The 12,515-nt window shown below is 52.4% G+C and overlaps 1 long non-coding RNA gene across 1 annotated transcript; it reads left to right on the top strand.

Moving 5' to 3' along the window:
• Positions 1–3,268: 3,268 nt before the first annotated feature.
• On the top strand, positions 3,269–7,775 carry LOC309847632. The gene is made up of 2 exons (XR_014302524.1): positions 3,269–3,378; positions 3,675–7,775. It is a non-coding gene; the product is annotated as an uncharacterized lncRNA (long non-coding RNA).
• Positions 7,776–12,515: the final 4,740 nt, after the last annotated feature.

Below are 12,515 nucleotides of genomic sequence, written 5' to 3'. Positions count from 1 at the left end.
GGAGCCTGAGATGGCCTGGTGAAGGTAGTAAGCCCTTGATCAAGCCACACCTGAAGACACATTCTTGTTTTTTCTTTTTTTCTTTCTTATTAGCCAGGACAATAATTTCCATTTTTTCTGTCATTGAGTCCCTGTTATGAGTTGAATTGTGTTCCTTCCCTCAGAATGATATGTTGAGGGGTGCCTGGGTGGCTTAGTTGGTTAAGCAGCTGCCTTTGGGTTGGGTTGTGACCTCAGGGTACTGGGATCGAGCCCCACATCGGGCTCCGTGCTCAGCGGGGAGCCTGCTTCTCCCTCTCCCTCTGCCGCTTCCCTTGCTTGTGCACTCTTGCTCTCTCTGTCAAATAAATAAATGAAATATTTTTTAAAAAAAGAATGATATGTTGAAGCCTTAACCCCCAGGATCCCAGGATTTGACTGTATTTGAGAATTGGGTCTTTACATAGGTAATCAAATTCAGGTGAGGTTATTAGGGCAGGCCCTAGTCCTGGATGACTGGAGTCCCTAGAGCAAAGTGAAATTTGGACCCAGAGACAGACATACACGGAGGGACGAATATGTGAAGACACAAGGGGCAGTGCCACGTGACTAAAAGGTTGTGTCTACAAGCCAAGGAATGCCTAGGATGGCCAGAAAACACCAGAAGCTCAAAGAGGCAAGGAAGGGTCTTGCCTAGAGTCATCAGAGTGTGGCTTTGCTGACACCTTGATTTTGGACTTCTGGCCTTTAGATCTGTGAGGTAAGAAACTCCTGTTGTTTGAAGTCTCTTGGTTTATTGTTCATTGTCCCGGCAGTCTAGGAAACGAATACAGTCATGTTAGTTTGTCTAGATCACTTGGAAGCAAGAATTCTGAATAAGAGCATTATAGCAATTATTTACAAAAATAGTAAGCTTCCTATTTGAAATATCAGAATCTAACATTTTAAGTAGGACCCAGACTACTTGCACCGACTTTGCCTCCCTCCGTTCTTTTTTCCCATCAGGATCCCTAGTTAAGTCTGACCTTTGCAAGACACATCCCACTCCCATCCCAGGAGAATGTGTGATAATTTGGACCCCGTGGTTGGGTCAAGTATGCTTTGGATTATCCTTGTAAAAGGGTTTTTTTTTTTTTTTTTTTCCCATGACCCTATCCCAGAGTGCCATGAATACCGCTGAACTGTGAGGTTCAGTAGAATGCCAACTGTATTTTTGGCTTTAATGATTCATATTTTAATGTGTGTTCAAACACGGTAACTGGCTCATCCAACCTGAGATCTCACAAATATCATTGTTCAAAGTATCCGAGTCCTGGCACTCACACAGGGAAAGGGGGAGAGTTTATGAAGGTGGAAGCCGGGTGTAGGTTTGCGAGATCAAGAAGAAACCGGAGCAGTGCTCAGGGCTAGCAAGAGCAGGGAGCTGTTACCCCGAAGATGTGGGGAGCAAGTAGCTCCCAGAACCCAGAGGGAGCTGTAGCTGTAGGAAAGGAGTGACCATCGGCAGAAGAACATGTTATAATCACAGTGAGGCAGAAGGGGTGTGGGGGAAATACTCCAGCCTCTCTCTCCTGCTGCCTGCCAGTCTCCCATCAGTGCCTCCCATTGGCTGAACCCAGCAGAGTGCAAGGGAGCCTGGGTAATGTAGTCCACAGCCCCCGGTGCACAGAGCTGGGAGGGTTTGGAGAGGCCATGAAAGAGAGCCAGAATACTTAAAATGAGGCTATACTAATGTAAATTTTAAAAAAAGATTTTATTTACTTATTTGATAGAGATCACAAGTAGGCAGAGAGGCAGGCAGAGAGAGGGAGGGGGAAGCAGAGAGCCCGATGCGGGGCTCGATCCCAGGACCCTGGCATCATGACCTGAGCCGAAGGCAGAGGCTCTAACCCACTGAGTCAGCCGGGTGCCCCTATGCTAATGTAAATTTTAAGGAAACTGTGAAACACCCCCCATCCCTCTCTCCCCCTCCCCTCTGGTCTGTCCTGATGCTCCCCACTGATCAGTCACAACCAGAGGTGGGAGCGGAGGAGGTTGGTGGATGCAGGTCTCGTGGGTCAGCCCGAGCAGGAACAGCAAGGAAGACCTAGACGGAGATCATTACCCAGAACCATCCTCATTTTATGGCTGAGGTACAGGAGGAGGTCGAGTTCCTTGCTCCTGAGCGAGCAAGCCGTAGAGTCGGGATTTGAACCCAAGACCTCATGGCTCCCGACTGCCGGCTCTCCCCACCAGCGCACTGGGAGCAGGCCGTGCCCATGTTGGGAGCCCAGCCACGTGAGCACATGGCGCGCCTGTGCGTGTGTGTGCGTGTGTGTGTGCGTGTGTGTGTGAGTGCATTTGCTGCTGCTTCGCACGCCCACCTGGTGCCGGGCGCCTCAGCCCCCGGGCATGCGTTTCTGTGGGTGTTTCTTTTTTCCCGATCTCTGTTACCACCAGCAAGTTTCAAAAGCAGCCAGAGAGAGAGAGAGAGAGAGAGAGATGAAATGACACTTTTACTAAACAGGAACCATCTCCCACCATCTCCGCACGCTCGAGGTGCTTCTGTGTCTAATTAGGGGTTGTGTAGTTCGGAGTGTGAATGTGAAACACCGCGCTCGGCAGGCAGGCAGGCGGAGGCGAGGCAGACACCCCGACTCCCGGGAAGCGGGGGCCCCCTCCGTGGCCCTGGGGAGGCTGTCTGCTCCATGGAGACCATGCCAGCGCCCCGTGCGGAGCGACAGAAGGGCCACGTGTGCACTAATGGGTCCTCCGTGTGCGTGAGGTGCCAAGGCCTCTTTTATCAGTATCATCACCATTGATCCTTGAACTTGAGTGGGAGGGGGAAAGGATTTAATGTAGGTGAGGACTGGCTCCCTGTGATTTCATTTCCTCTCTGCCACAACCACGGAGCTCTGGTTACACCCAGCAAAATGAGAGAATCACCGTCAGTGGAGCTCTGGCCAAGGGCAGGTCCGAAAGGCTACGCTAAGAGTCCCCCATTATGGCAGGACCAGATCCTGGTGGAAATCTTGGGTTCTGGAATCCCAGTTCCTGGGTTAGACCTCCACCTCTGTTGTCTCTCTGCGCTATGATGGGTGACTTACCTGCTCTGTGTCTCAGTTCCATCATTTGGAAAGCGGGAGCGGGAGTGACCACAGGACCCCCTCCAGGGGTCAGTGAGCGAGTGCCTGTAAAGGGCTTAGCACAGTGCCGAGCTCGTGATGCGCAGACAAGTGGCAGCTCGTTATTTGCAAACATTGTGTCTCCACCCTGAGATGGGACATTTGCTTCTCTCTCCTACCTCCAGCACCTCCCTGCTACCCATCTGGGACACATCAGAGCGGGAATGTTTGTGGAATGAATTATTGATTGACTTGGGCAGGTTGCTATGTGGAGAGCATTCAGATCCAAAGGCTGGTAAGACAGATTTAACTCTGATGGGGCTGGAGCTCCCCCGGGAGGTAAGGAGGTTCTGGGACCCTCCCATGCGGGGTTGGGAGGAAGGAACGGAGGCTTCCCACCCACAGCCTGTAAGGACCCGAGGTTTGCTGTCGAAGGTTGAATTGTATACCCCCAGATTCCTGTGTTGAATCCTTGAGCCCCGTGGTACCTTGGAAGGGACTGAATTTGGAAATGAGACCTTCAAAGAGATGATGGAGTTAACACAAGGCTATTGAGGTGGCCCCCGTCCAACCTATGTGTCGTTCCTGTAGGAACAGAGAGCTACACCAGGGACGCGAGCGCAGAGGAAAGGCCATCTGAGGACACGGTGAGAACACAGCCTTCTGCAAGCCAAGGAGAGAGGCTGGGAGAATCAGGCCTTGAGCAGCCTGGCGCCTTGATCTTGGACTTCCAGCCTCTAACGCTGCGAAAGCATAACGTTCTGTTATTAAGCCACCCAGGCCATGGTGGTTTGTTACCGCAGCCTGACCGACAGAGACACCTGCCAACAGCCACTGAGTGTGCTATCTCCAGCCCAGATCACGCCGGCAGGTGAGGCAGGCCAAGCCCACACCCTCAGTGTAATCTCATAGGAGACCCCAGAGCAGAAGCACCCAGATGTGCTGCTCTCGAATTCCTGACCCAGGGAAGCGACACCAGATACATACTGGTGGCTTCATGGGTAAGTTTGGGGGAGTTGTTGCTCTGCAGTACTGGTTGGCAAATACGAGGCGTGGTTAGCCATGCGGGGGGCCGCGTCTAGCCCCCAGGCTTGGCTTGACCCACGCAGCCCAAGGTCTGTAACGGAGAGAGAGACACAGCTTGCTTTTTCATTCGGCAACTGCTCTATGCTTGGCATGTAGTCAATGCTCAACAAACACTTGTTGATGAATGAATAAGGAACCCTGAGATTTGTAGGATACTTAATCAAGACTACTTTTTTTCGGGACCATTTTTATTTTTATTTTTAAAAAGATTTTATTTATTTATTTGACAGACAGAGATCACAAGCAGGCAGAGAAGCAGGCAGAGAGAGAGAGAGAGAGAGGAGGAAGCAGGCTCCCTGCTGAGCAGGGAGCTCGATGCGGGGCTCTATCCCAGGACCCTGAGATCATGACCTGAGCCGAAGGCAGAGGCTTTAACCCACTGAGCCACCCAGGCGCCGCTCAGGACCATTTTTAACATCCAGCAAGGGGAGACACCCTGAAAATTTCCCTTGGCAACTTTTCTGAACACCTAGCAACCTTTCATGTCGTGGATTTTCCGCTCAGATGTAGCCCAGTTTGCATCACTGGCCCCCCCTTTTTTTCCTTTTCTGGCTTTTTGTTTAATTCCTGTTATTTGTTGAGCAGACATCTCCTGAGAACCACTCCTGAGCCCTCTCCACGGAGGTGGTCGTCAATGACGGACGGCGCCTTGCCCGTGAGGAATGAGAACGGGCACTGGGAGTCAGGGGTCCTGAGTCCCACTTTCTTCCTGTTACCAGGGACTCTGGTTTCCCATTTATAAAAATGAGGGCTTTGTGCTCCACGGTGGGGCCAGCAGCAGCCTTGATCGTGTGCCAGTTCCTTGCAGTTGAGAGTGACCGCCCCAACGTCCGGGTTGAGGATCCTGGGGTGATACTCAAGTTCAGTGGGAAAGAGAGCTGAGATTGATTAGTGATGTCTGCCAGGGTGTGGCCCAGGAAGGTGCTGGGTATTTGCCAACCCCAAGCTTGGCCGGCTCAGAATTTCCTGCCAAGTCTCCGACTCCGGGACACTCCGTGGGCCCCTATGGAATGTCCATGCACAGATACGCAGCTGGTGGTGGTTGCAGCCAAGATCCATGGAGAATTCTGCACAGGGAAATGGTAGCTGGGGCCAGAGAGGCTTCCCCGTGGGTCAGTGCTTCTGAGCCTGGCCGGCACACAGATGGGGGGCTTTTCCAGGTAGCGAGAGAGGAAGGCATGGGGTGAAGCGGGGGTGTTGACTTAGCTAGTCCCGGACATCCCAAGGAGTGAGATGAGACTCCCCTTGCCCTGAGCTCCTGGAGCTTTGTTTCGGCCTGAGGATGGGGCTCTCCGACGTGGAGGAAGCCGTGTGAATGTCTGCATCACCCCAGAGAGATTCAGAGCCTTGGGGGATTGGATTATATCAGGACTGAGGCCATGTGGAAATGCAATATTGATAATAATAGAAGAATAACAACCTCTACGTTGACTGTCGCTGATTGAGTGCTTTCTGTATGCTGGGTGTGGTGAAGGCAGCTCATATGGCTTCTTCTGTGTGACCTCCAGGACGCCCCTAAGAGGCTGGTGCTGCCCTCAACCCCTGATGTCCACAGTAGCCAGGGCAGCCTTTGCAAACACCAACCAGGCCATTCCACCCCCCACTCTATAGCCCATGGCTCCCAGAAGATCTGAACTCGTCACACGACTTCCGAGGTCTATGCCCACCTCTCCATCTCATGACCTCCCCTCTTCCCTTCCATTCACTCTGCTCCATTCCTAAGGGCCTTCCTTCTGCTCTTCAGAATGATCCGTTCCTGCCTCAGGACCTTTGCACTTGCTGTTCCCCTGCCCAGAATACCCTTCCTGCAGATGTCTGCATGTCCCTGTTCACCTCATGTCCACTGCCTTGTCTGGTCCCCTTTTCTAAATAGCCAGAACCCTCCCCATAGCTTGCTGGTCCTCACTCTGCTGTCTTCTTCTTCACCATCGTGTCTCCCTGACATTATCATGGAAGATTTCTTGTTCAGCTGCCTGTTGCCTGTCTCTCCATGGGAATCTCCATGGAGGTAATCCATGGAAGTTAATCTCCATGGAAACCCCTCCCCAGTGAGGGAAACTCGCTGCCCAAAGGCCACCCTAATGCCCTTTATTGTAGCAGAGAGGACAGTAATGTCCCCAAGGGGCAGTACACCTGGCTGCCTGAAGGTTATGACAAAGCCCCGTGAGCCCAGCCTGAGGAGTGGCCTCTGGGAGAACAATCTCCCCCATGAAGTTCAGGACAGACTGTCCAGAGATTGATTCCCCTTTGGGAACATGGCACCGTCTTTCACCCCTTGCCGCAAAAGAGGAGAAAGTCAAAGAACGGTCGGTCAGGATAAGCACACCACACCAGTGCCAAGCCCTGCCACACCAGTGCCAAGCCCTGCCACGAACCCTTGAGCCATATTGACTCATCTCCTTCTGCGAGTTCGGGAAGTCACCACTTCTGAGAGGCCTGGCTTCCCTCCTCCCTGAAATCACAACATTTCCGACCACCAGGGCCTGGTCAGAGTTTCCGAGGCAACGTTTTCTCCTTAGTGGGGCGTCACATTACAGTGCAGCCGACATCTATGGTGGCTTCGTCTCGGCAAAATACAGTGTCAATGCGCCCACTTTCCAGCTGAGAAAATGGGGGCCCAGGGAGGCTGGCCTTGCTCAAAACCAGGGTGTGGGGAGTGGGGGAACCCAAAAGCCGGGCTGGGTGACTCCAGCCCCCACTGGTCTTGGAGACGCTGGCTTTTGTTGCGTTTGAATGTGCCCACCATGAACCAGTGCCGCTGGGCGCCAGCCCCCATCTTCCAACCCCCCTGAGAGCACCCCCCCAACACCCCCACCCCCACCCTAGAGCACCTGGAAAGTGCCCTGGATGCGTCAGTGGCCCAGCATGCACCGGGGAGCACACAGCCCTGGGGAGCATGACTGTCTTTCTATTTATTGCCTGGGTAAAGAACGTCTTGGCATTTTCCAGCAATTTTGGCAGCCAACAGATCTTTATCTTCAGAGGCAGAGATGAAAGACACCTGGCGAGGACAGGTGAACGCCCAACACATCTACCTCCTGCAGAGGCCCCGGGGCCGGGGAGCCTGGGCTGGCTCTCCGTGACCACTGTCCTGAGGCTGGGATACCCCCGCATCCCCAGTCAGGCCAGTGACCAAAGAACAGGAGGTGCCATGGCCTGATCACAGGGGACCGGGAAGAAGCGGGCTCCTGGGCTCTGAACTTGGGACTCCTAAGTCCACGATCACACCCATTCTGCATCATGCGACTCCGGGTGAACAAGAACAAGACCAGAAGACGTACCCCGGAGCGGTTAGAAGCAGACATGGGCCGAGAGAGCTGAGTTTGCGTCTTTGCTTTGCCACGTAAGAGCTGTGTGACCTTGGACAAGTCACTTCACCTCTCTGGGCTTCATTGTCCTCATCTGAAAAGTGAGGACAGTAACAGTAGCCACTTGAATGGATTGTTAGGAAAATTACACGAGTTAAAACATGTGAAGTGCTTAAAAAAAACAGCGCTTGGCATATGGTTAGTACGTTATAAAAGCTAGCCACATTCATATGTCCACATCAATGTGTAGAAGAAAGGCGGGGAAGAAATGTATTAAAATTGTAGTGGATGTTCCTCACTATCACTAGCATTTTCTTCTTTAGAGTCCAAATTTTTTTCTAAATATTTATAATAAGCACCTTTTCGATTGTCCTAAAAAAAAAAAAAAAAACCTCCTTTGGGGACACCTGGGTGGCCCAGTTGGTTGAGTGTCTTCCTTTGGTTCAGGTCATGATCTTGGGGTCCTGGGATCGAGTCCCTCGTCGGGCTCCCTGCTCCGTGGGGAGACTGCTTCTCCCTCTGCCCCTCTCCTCTCTCATGCTCTCTCTCTCTCTCTCTTTCAAACTAATACATAAAATCTTAAAGGAAAAAAAAAAAAAAACCTTTAAAAGCTGTAAGCTAAACTTCCTTTAATAAGGTGTTCTTGGCAGCCCTGTTGCCTCTGGAGGTGACAGCCCACCTGGAAGCTCATGGCTCTGGTCTCCAAAAAAGAAGGGGGTCACAGAGGCCTGGATGACACCGGGGCAGGAGACTGGACACAATGGGTCACTCGGGGACAGCGGGGGGGAGGTGTGGTGCCAAGACTTCCGAGCTTGGTGCCAGGGGCCTTATTGGCCACTTTGGGGGCAGTTTGGAAGTTTCTACTAAAACTGAACTTCACCTCCTCTGTAACCCAGTAATTTCACTTGTTTGACACCCCGTGCACCCCCAGTTCTGCAGGGAAATGCCTCTGGAGATGTTAATGGCAGCTCTCTTTGCGGCTGCGACTGCCCGAGCAAGCCCGGTAGCTGGCTGGCGACAGGGGGATGGAGCAATCAGTGGTGGTGGCTCACGGTGAGATATTTAGTACAGCAAGGAGGAAGAGCTGCCTGTAACCGCACCCGACGTGGTAGAGGAAGCTCCTCCTGGCAATGGCGGGGAAGAAACGCTGGGTACACAAGGGCACGTAGCTCTGATTCCATTTGCACAAAATGCAAAACAGCCAAGATTGGATTGTTGGGATGGAGGCGGGGATGGTGGCTACCTAGGGGGAGCCATGTGGGGGGAGTGGCTGAGGGGAGTGCAGGGGCTTCGGGCAGCTTCCGGTGGCTTCCAGAAGCTTCTAGTCACATCGTCCGTCTGGGTGTTGGCCACCAGATGTTCTCACTTCTAGAAATATATTGCTCTGAAAACTTATGACTTATTAAAAATTGTGTCTTTAAAAAAGATCTATTTATTTGAGAGAGAGAGAAGGCATGAGTGAGAGAGAGCAGGGGTGGGGAGGAACAGGAGAGAGAATCTCATGCAGGCTCCATGGTGGGCATGGAGCTGTGTGTGGGGCTAGGTCTCACGACCTTGAGATCATGACCTGAGCCAAAACCACGAGTGGGATGCTTAACCCACGCTTAACCCAGGCACCCCAACACTTAGATTTATGCCCTCTTTTGTATGGCACATATTTTGGTAAAGATGTGGGGGACAAAAGAGAGAGACAAGGTCAAGATGGTTTCCTCTTCTTCTGCTAGACATTGCTGTGTTCTCCTAAAAGGCTGGATCTGCTGCAGCCATTTTGTGACTGGGGGCTATCAGTCAAGTACCAAGCAAGGCCAGCAGAGCAGAAAGATGGAACGATCCTGGATTCTTGGTGACCATGCTGAGGCGCTGCAGAGGTGGGTCCAACTTCCCTCTCCTTGAACCTTGGGTGAGCCTTTGTGACTGCTTTGACCAGTGGGCAGAGGAAGTGAAGCTACATGACTTTGCAGCTTGGTCGTAGAGCTGGTAGGATCTCCACCCGACTCTCTTTTGGGACATGCTCCGGACACCGAGCCATGAACTGTCATGTAAGGAGCCCGGCTCTTCTGAGGCTGTCGTGCTGGAAAGAACACTTACCGCTGGGGCACCTGAGTGGCTTAGTTCTTAAGCTCAGGTTATGATCCTGGGGTCCTGGGATGGAGCTCCATGCTGGGCTCCCTGCTCAGCAGAGAGCCTGCTTCTCCTTCTCCCTCCTCCACTCCCCCAGCTGTGCTCTCTCTCTCTCTCTCTGACAAATAAATAAATAAAATCTAAAAAAAAAACCCACAAAAAACAACACTTAAGTCTTAAGGCAGATACCTGAGGTGTGCCCACGGTTTGAATCTTCTGAGCCCAGTGCCAGGGGCATAAAAGGAGATGGCGTCCAGATTACCCTGCGTGAGCCCTGATGCTTCGAACTGCTGGGGCTCCGAACTCCCTGCAGAGCCACTCCCAAGTTCATGACTCACAGAAACTGGGACTTAAGAAATGACTATTGTTGCTTTAAGCCTCTGCATCTAGAGATAATTTGCTGTGCGGTCATAGACACCTGATTGTCACCTTTGTTCTGTGCCTTTATCAAATGACTCAGGTCTTTTTTATTGTTTAAGACAGGGTTAGCAAAATGGTCTTGTAACGGACCCGAGAGTCATACTTTCGGCTTTGCAGACCTGGAGGTCTCTGTCACCAATAATAGTTCTGCTGTTGGAGCATGAAAGCTGCTGGAGGCAATATTCAAACAAATAGGCATAACTTGGTTCCAATAAAGCTTTATTAACAAAACACAGAGCCAGCCCATGAGCAGTAGTCTGGGGACCCCTGGTTCAAGCCATTTTTGAGTTAGATTTCCTGTTACTTGCAATCCAAAGCATGCCACCAGTTAGAAACTCTCTAGAGAGCCTGGGGCTAAGGGCAGCCAAGAGAGGGTCTGTGTATGTGTGTGTGTGTGTGTGTGTGTGTGTGTGTGTGTACAGGCTCCTGGTGTGTGCACGGGCTCTGGGTGTGTGTACATGGGCTACTGGGTGTGTGCACGGGCTCTGGATGTATGCACGGGCTCTGGGTGTGTGCATGGGCCCTGGGTGGGGCCCTACCCCCTCACCGTCTTATGGGCTCAGAAGAGAAGGGCTTCGTGCTCAGAGATCATGTCTTATCAAGAGGCGACCAGCTCCCTCCTTTCCTCCCTGCTGACTCCAGAATCCCCGGAAACCTTCCTACCGGACGCTGGGCCAGGCAGGCCGGCAGGCAGGAGCATGAGAACCTTTCCCAAACGGGGACCTTGGAGCTACAGCCAGAGGTGGCACAAGACCAGGAAAAAGGAGGAGGGGCAGAGGCGTGCAGTGGGGTCCTCCCTTCCGCAGCCCCTGCCCTGCGGCCCTCATAGTCCTGGAGCCACGATCACGATCACACAGGGAGAGCCTCCTGTGTGCAGAGAGCTGGGCTCGTGTTCACAAAGGCATAATGTGGGGAAGAACTCTCAGAGGTGGATCTTCTTCTTAGCTTCACTTCATGAATGAGGAAATGGGCAGCAGAGAGAGGAAGTCACTGTCCCCAGGACACACAGCAGGAACGAGGATTCACTCAGCCTGGCGGTTCCACACCCAGATACGATGACTCTTCTTCGATCTGAGCCAGAAAACCGCAATGGAGAGACGTGCTCAGCCACATCCCAGGGCCATAAATCTCTGCCCACCAGGGCCCCGCCCCCAGCCTCGGCCTGCTCCCTGGTGTCCCCCGCCCCCACCACCAGCCAGCCGCCCTGCTCCCCAACCTCCACTAGGGTCTGCAGGGGGCTCGTGTGGGCGACACTGCTGCTAGCTGCTTCCTGGCTCATCTTGTTTGTTCCTATTATGTCAAGTAAGCCATTATAATTTTATGTTTTTTAGATTAACATTTTTGCTCAAGGGCATAGTAATTAGCACATGGCTGGGAGTTTATTCTGGGAGACAGTGAGGCAAAGTTTTCCCCAGTAAATCTTTGGAAAGGCCTGGAGGCTGCTGCACAGCCCACACAGACCCCGAGCCCCCTCCCTCTCAGGCTGGGGGGTGCGGTTATGCGTCTGGATTTCTGCCAGGGAGCTCGGCTCCCTTTTTGCCTTTCCCTAGGGTGTACCTGGCACATAGTTGCTCAATAAATTCACATTAATTGAATGAATGGACCGAGGTTGCAGACCAGTGTTCCCATGGTCATATCCAACCCTTGGTGCATCAAATCCAGCCAGCACAATATATTTTTGCAGAATTTAAATGACTCACTGCCCTTTGATGAGGAGGGCAATTTATAAGCATCTAAACTTCCAGCTTCTCTACAAAGGTCAGGATTTCTGGCCACCTTGGGTCCCTATTGCCCTGTAGCAGCAAGCGGAGGAGGCAAGGTGTTTCTCTCCTCTCTAGATGGGGCGTGGGCTCCGGTTTGCTGTAGTCCCCACCACTCCCTATTGCTTCCCAGCCAACCGCACTGTTCTCACATTACCCAACTGGCCGGCTGAGCGTTCATGTTTGGTACTCCTGATTTAGAAAGGCTCTCTCTCGTGGCTCAACACAAGTGAGTCTCTCGCTCACATGCCTGTTTGGGCTCCGGGTGGTATTTTAGGCGGAGGGGGCCCTGCTTTCTCCCAGTCATTCGTGTCTCAGGCTCCTGCCATCTTATGGTCCCACCATGTCCGTGAGTTTCTTGTGACAGTGGCGTCAAGTAGGGCAACAAGAGATCAGGGCACACTTAGGGGAGGTTCGGAGGGGCCCACACAGGCGGGCTTATCCTTATACATATTTCCACGCCTCCTTGAATCTTTTGTCTGGGGGATCACTTTCATGTCTGAAAGTCTTCATTGCTTGGTCTGCCCCTCAAAAGCCCAGATTCTTGCAACCCAAAAGCTCTGGTTTTGGAAACAGAGTAACCTTCCACATGCTTTTCTAGTCTGTTTTTCCTTCCTGGGGGGGTGGGGTGGGCAGTAAAGTCCTCTGGGGTCTCACCTGGCAGACGGCAAAGGGCAAGGAAAGAATCCTTGGTATAAAAAGGGCACCGGTTAGAAATCGTGTCCTGCCCAAGGTCA

This window comes from Mustela nivalis (assembly GCF_964662115.1).
Source record: "Mustela nivalis genome assembly, chromosome: 14".
NCBI classification, from domain to species: Eukaryota; Metazoa; Chordata; class Mammalia; order Carnivora; family Mustelidae; genus Mustela; species Mustela nivalis.
Note: the sequence above shows the minus strand (reverse complement) of the source record. Positions and strands in the feature narration are given on the sequence as shown.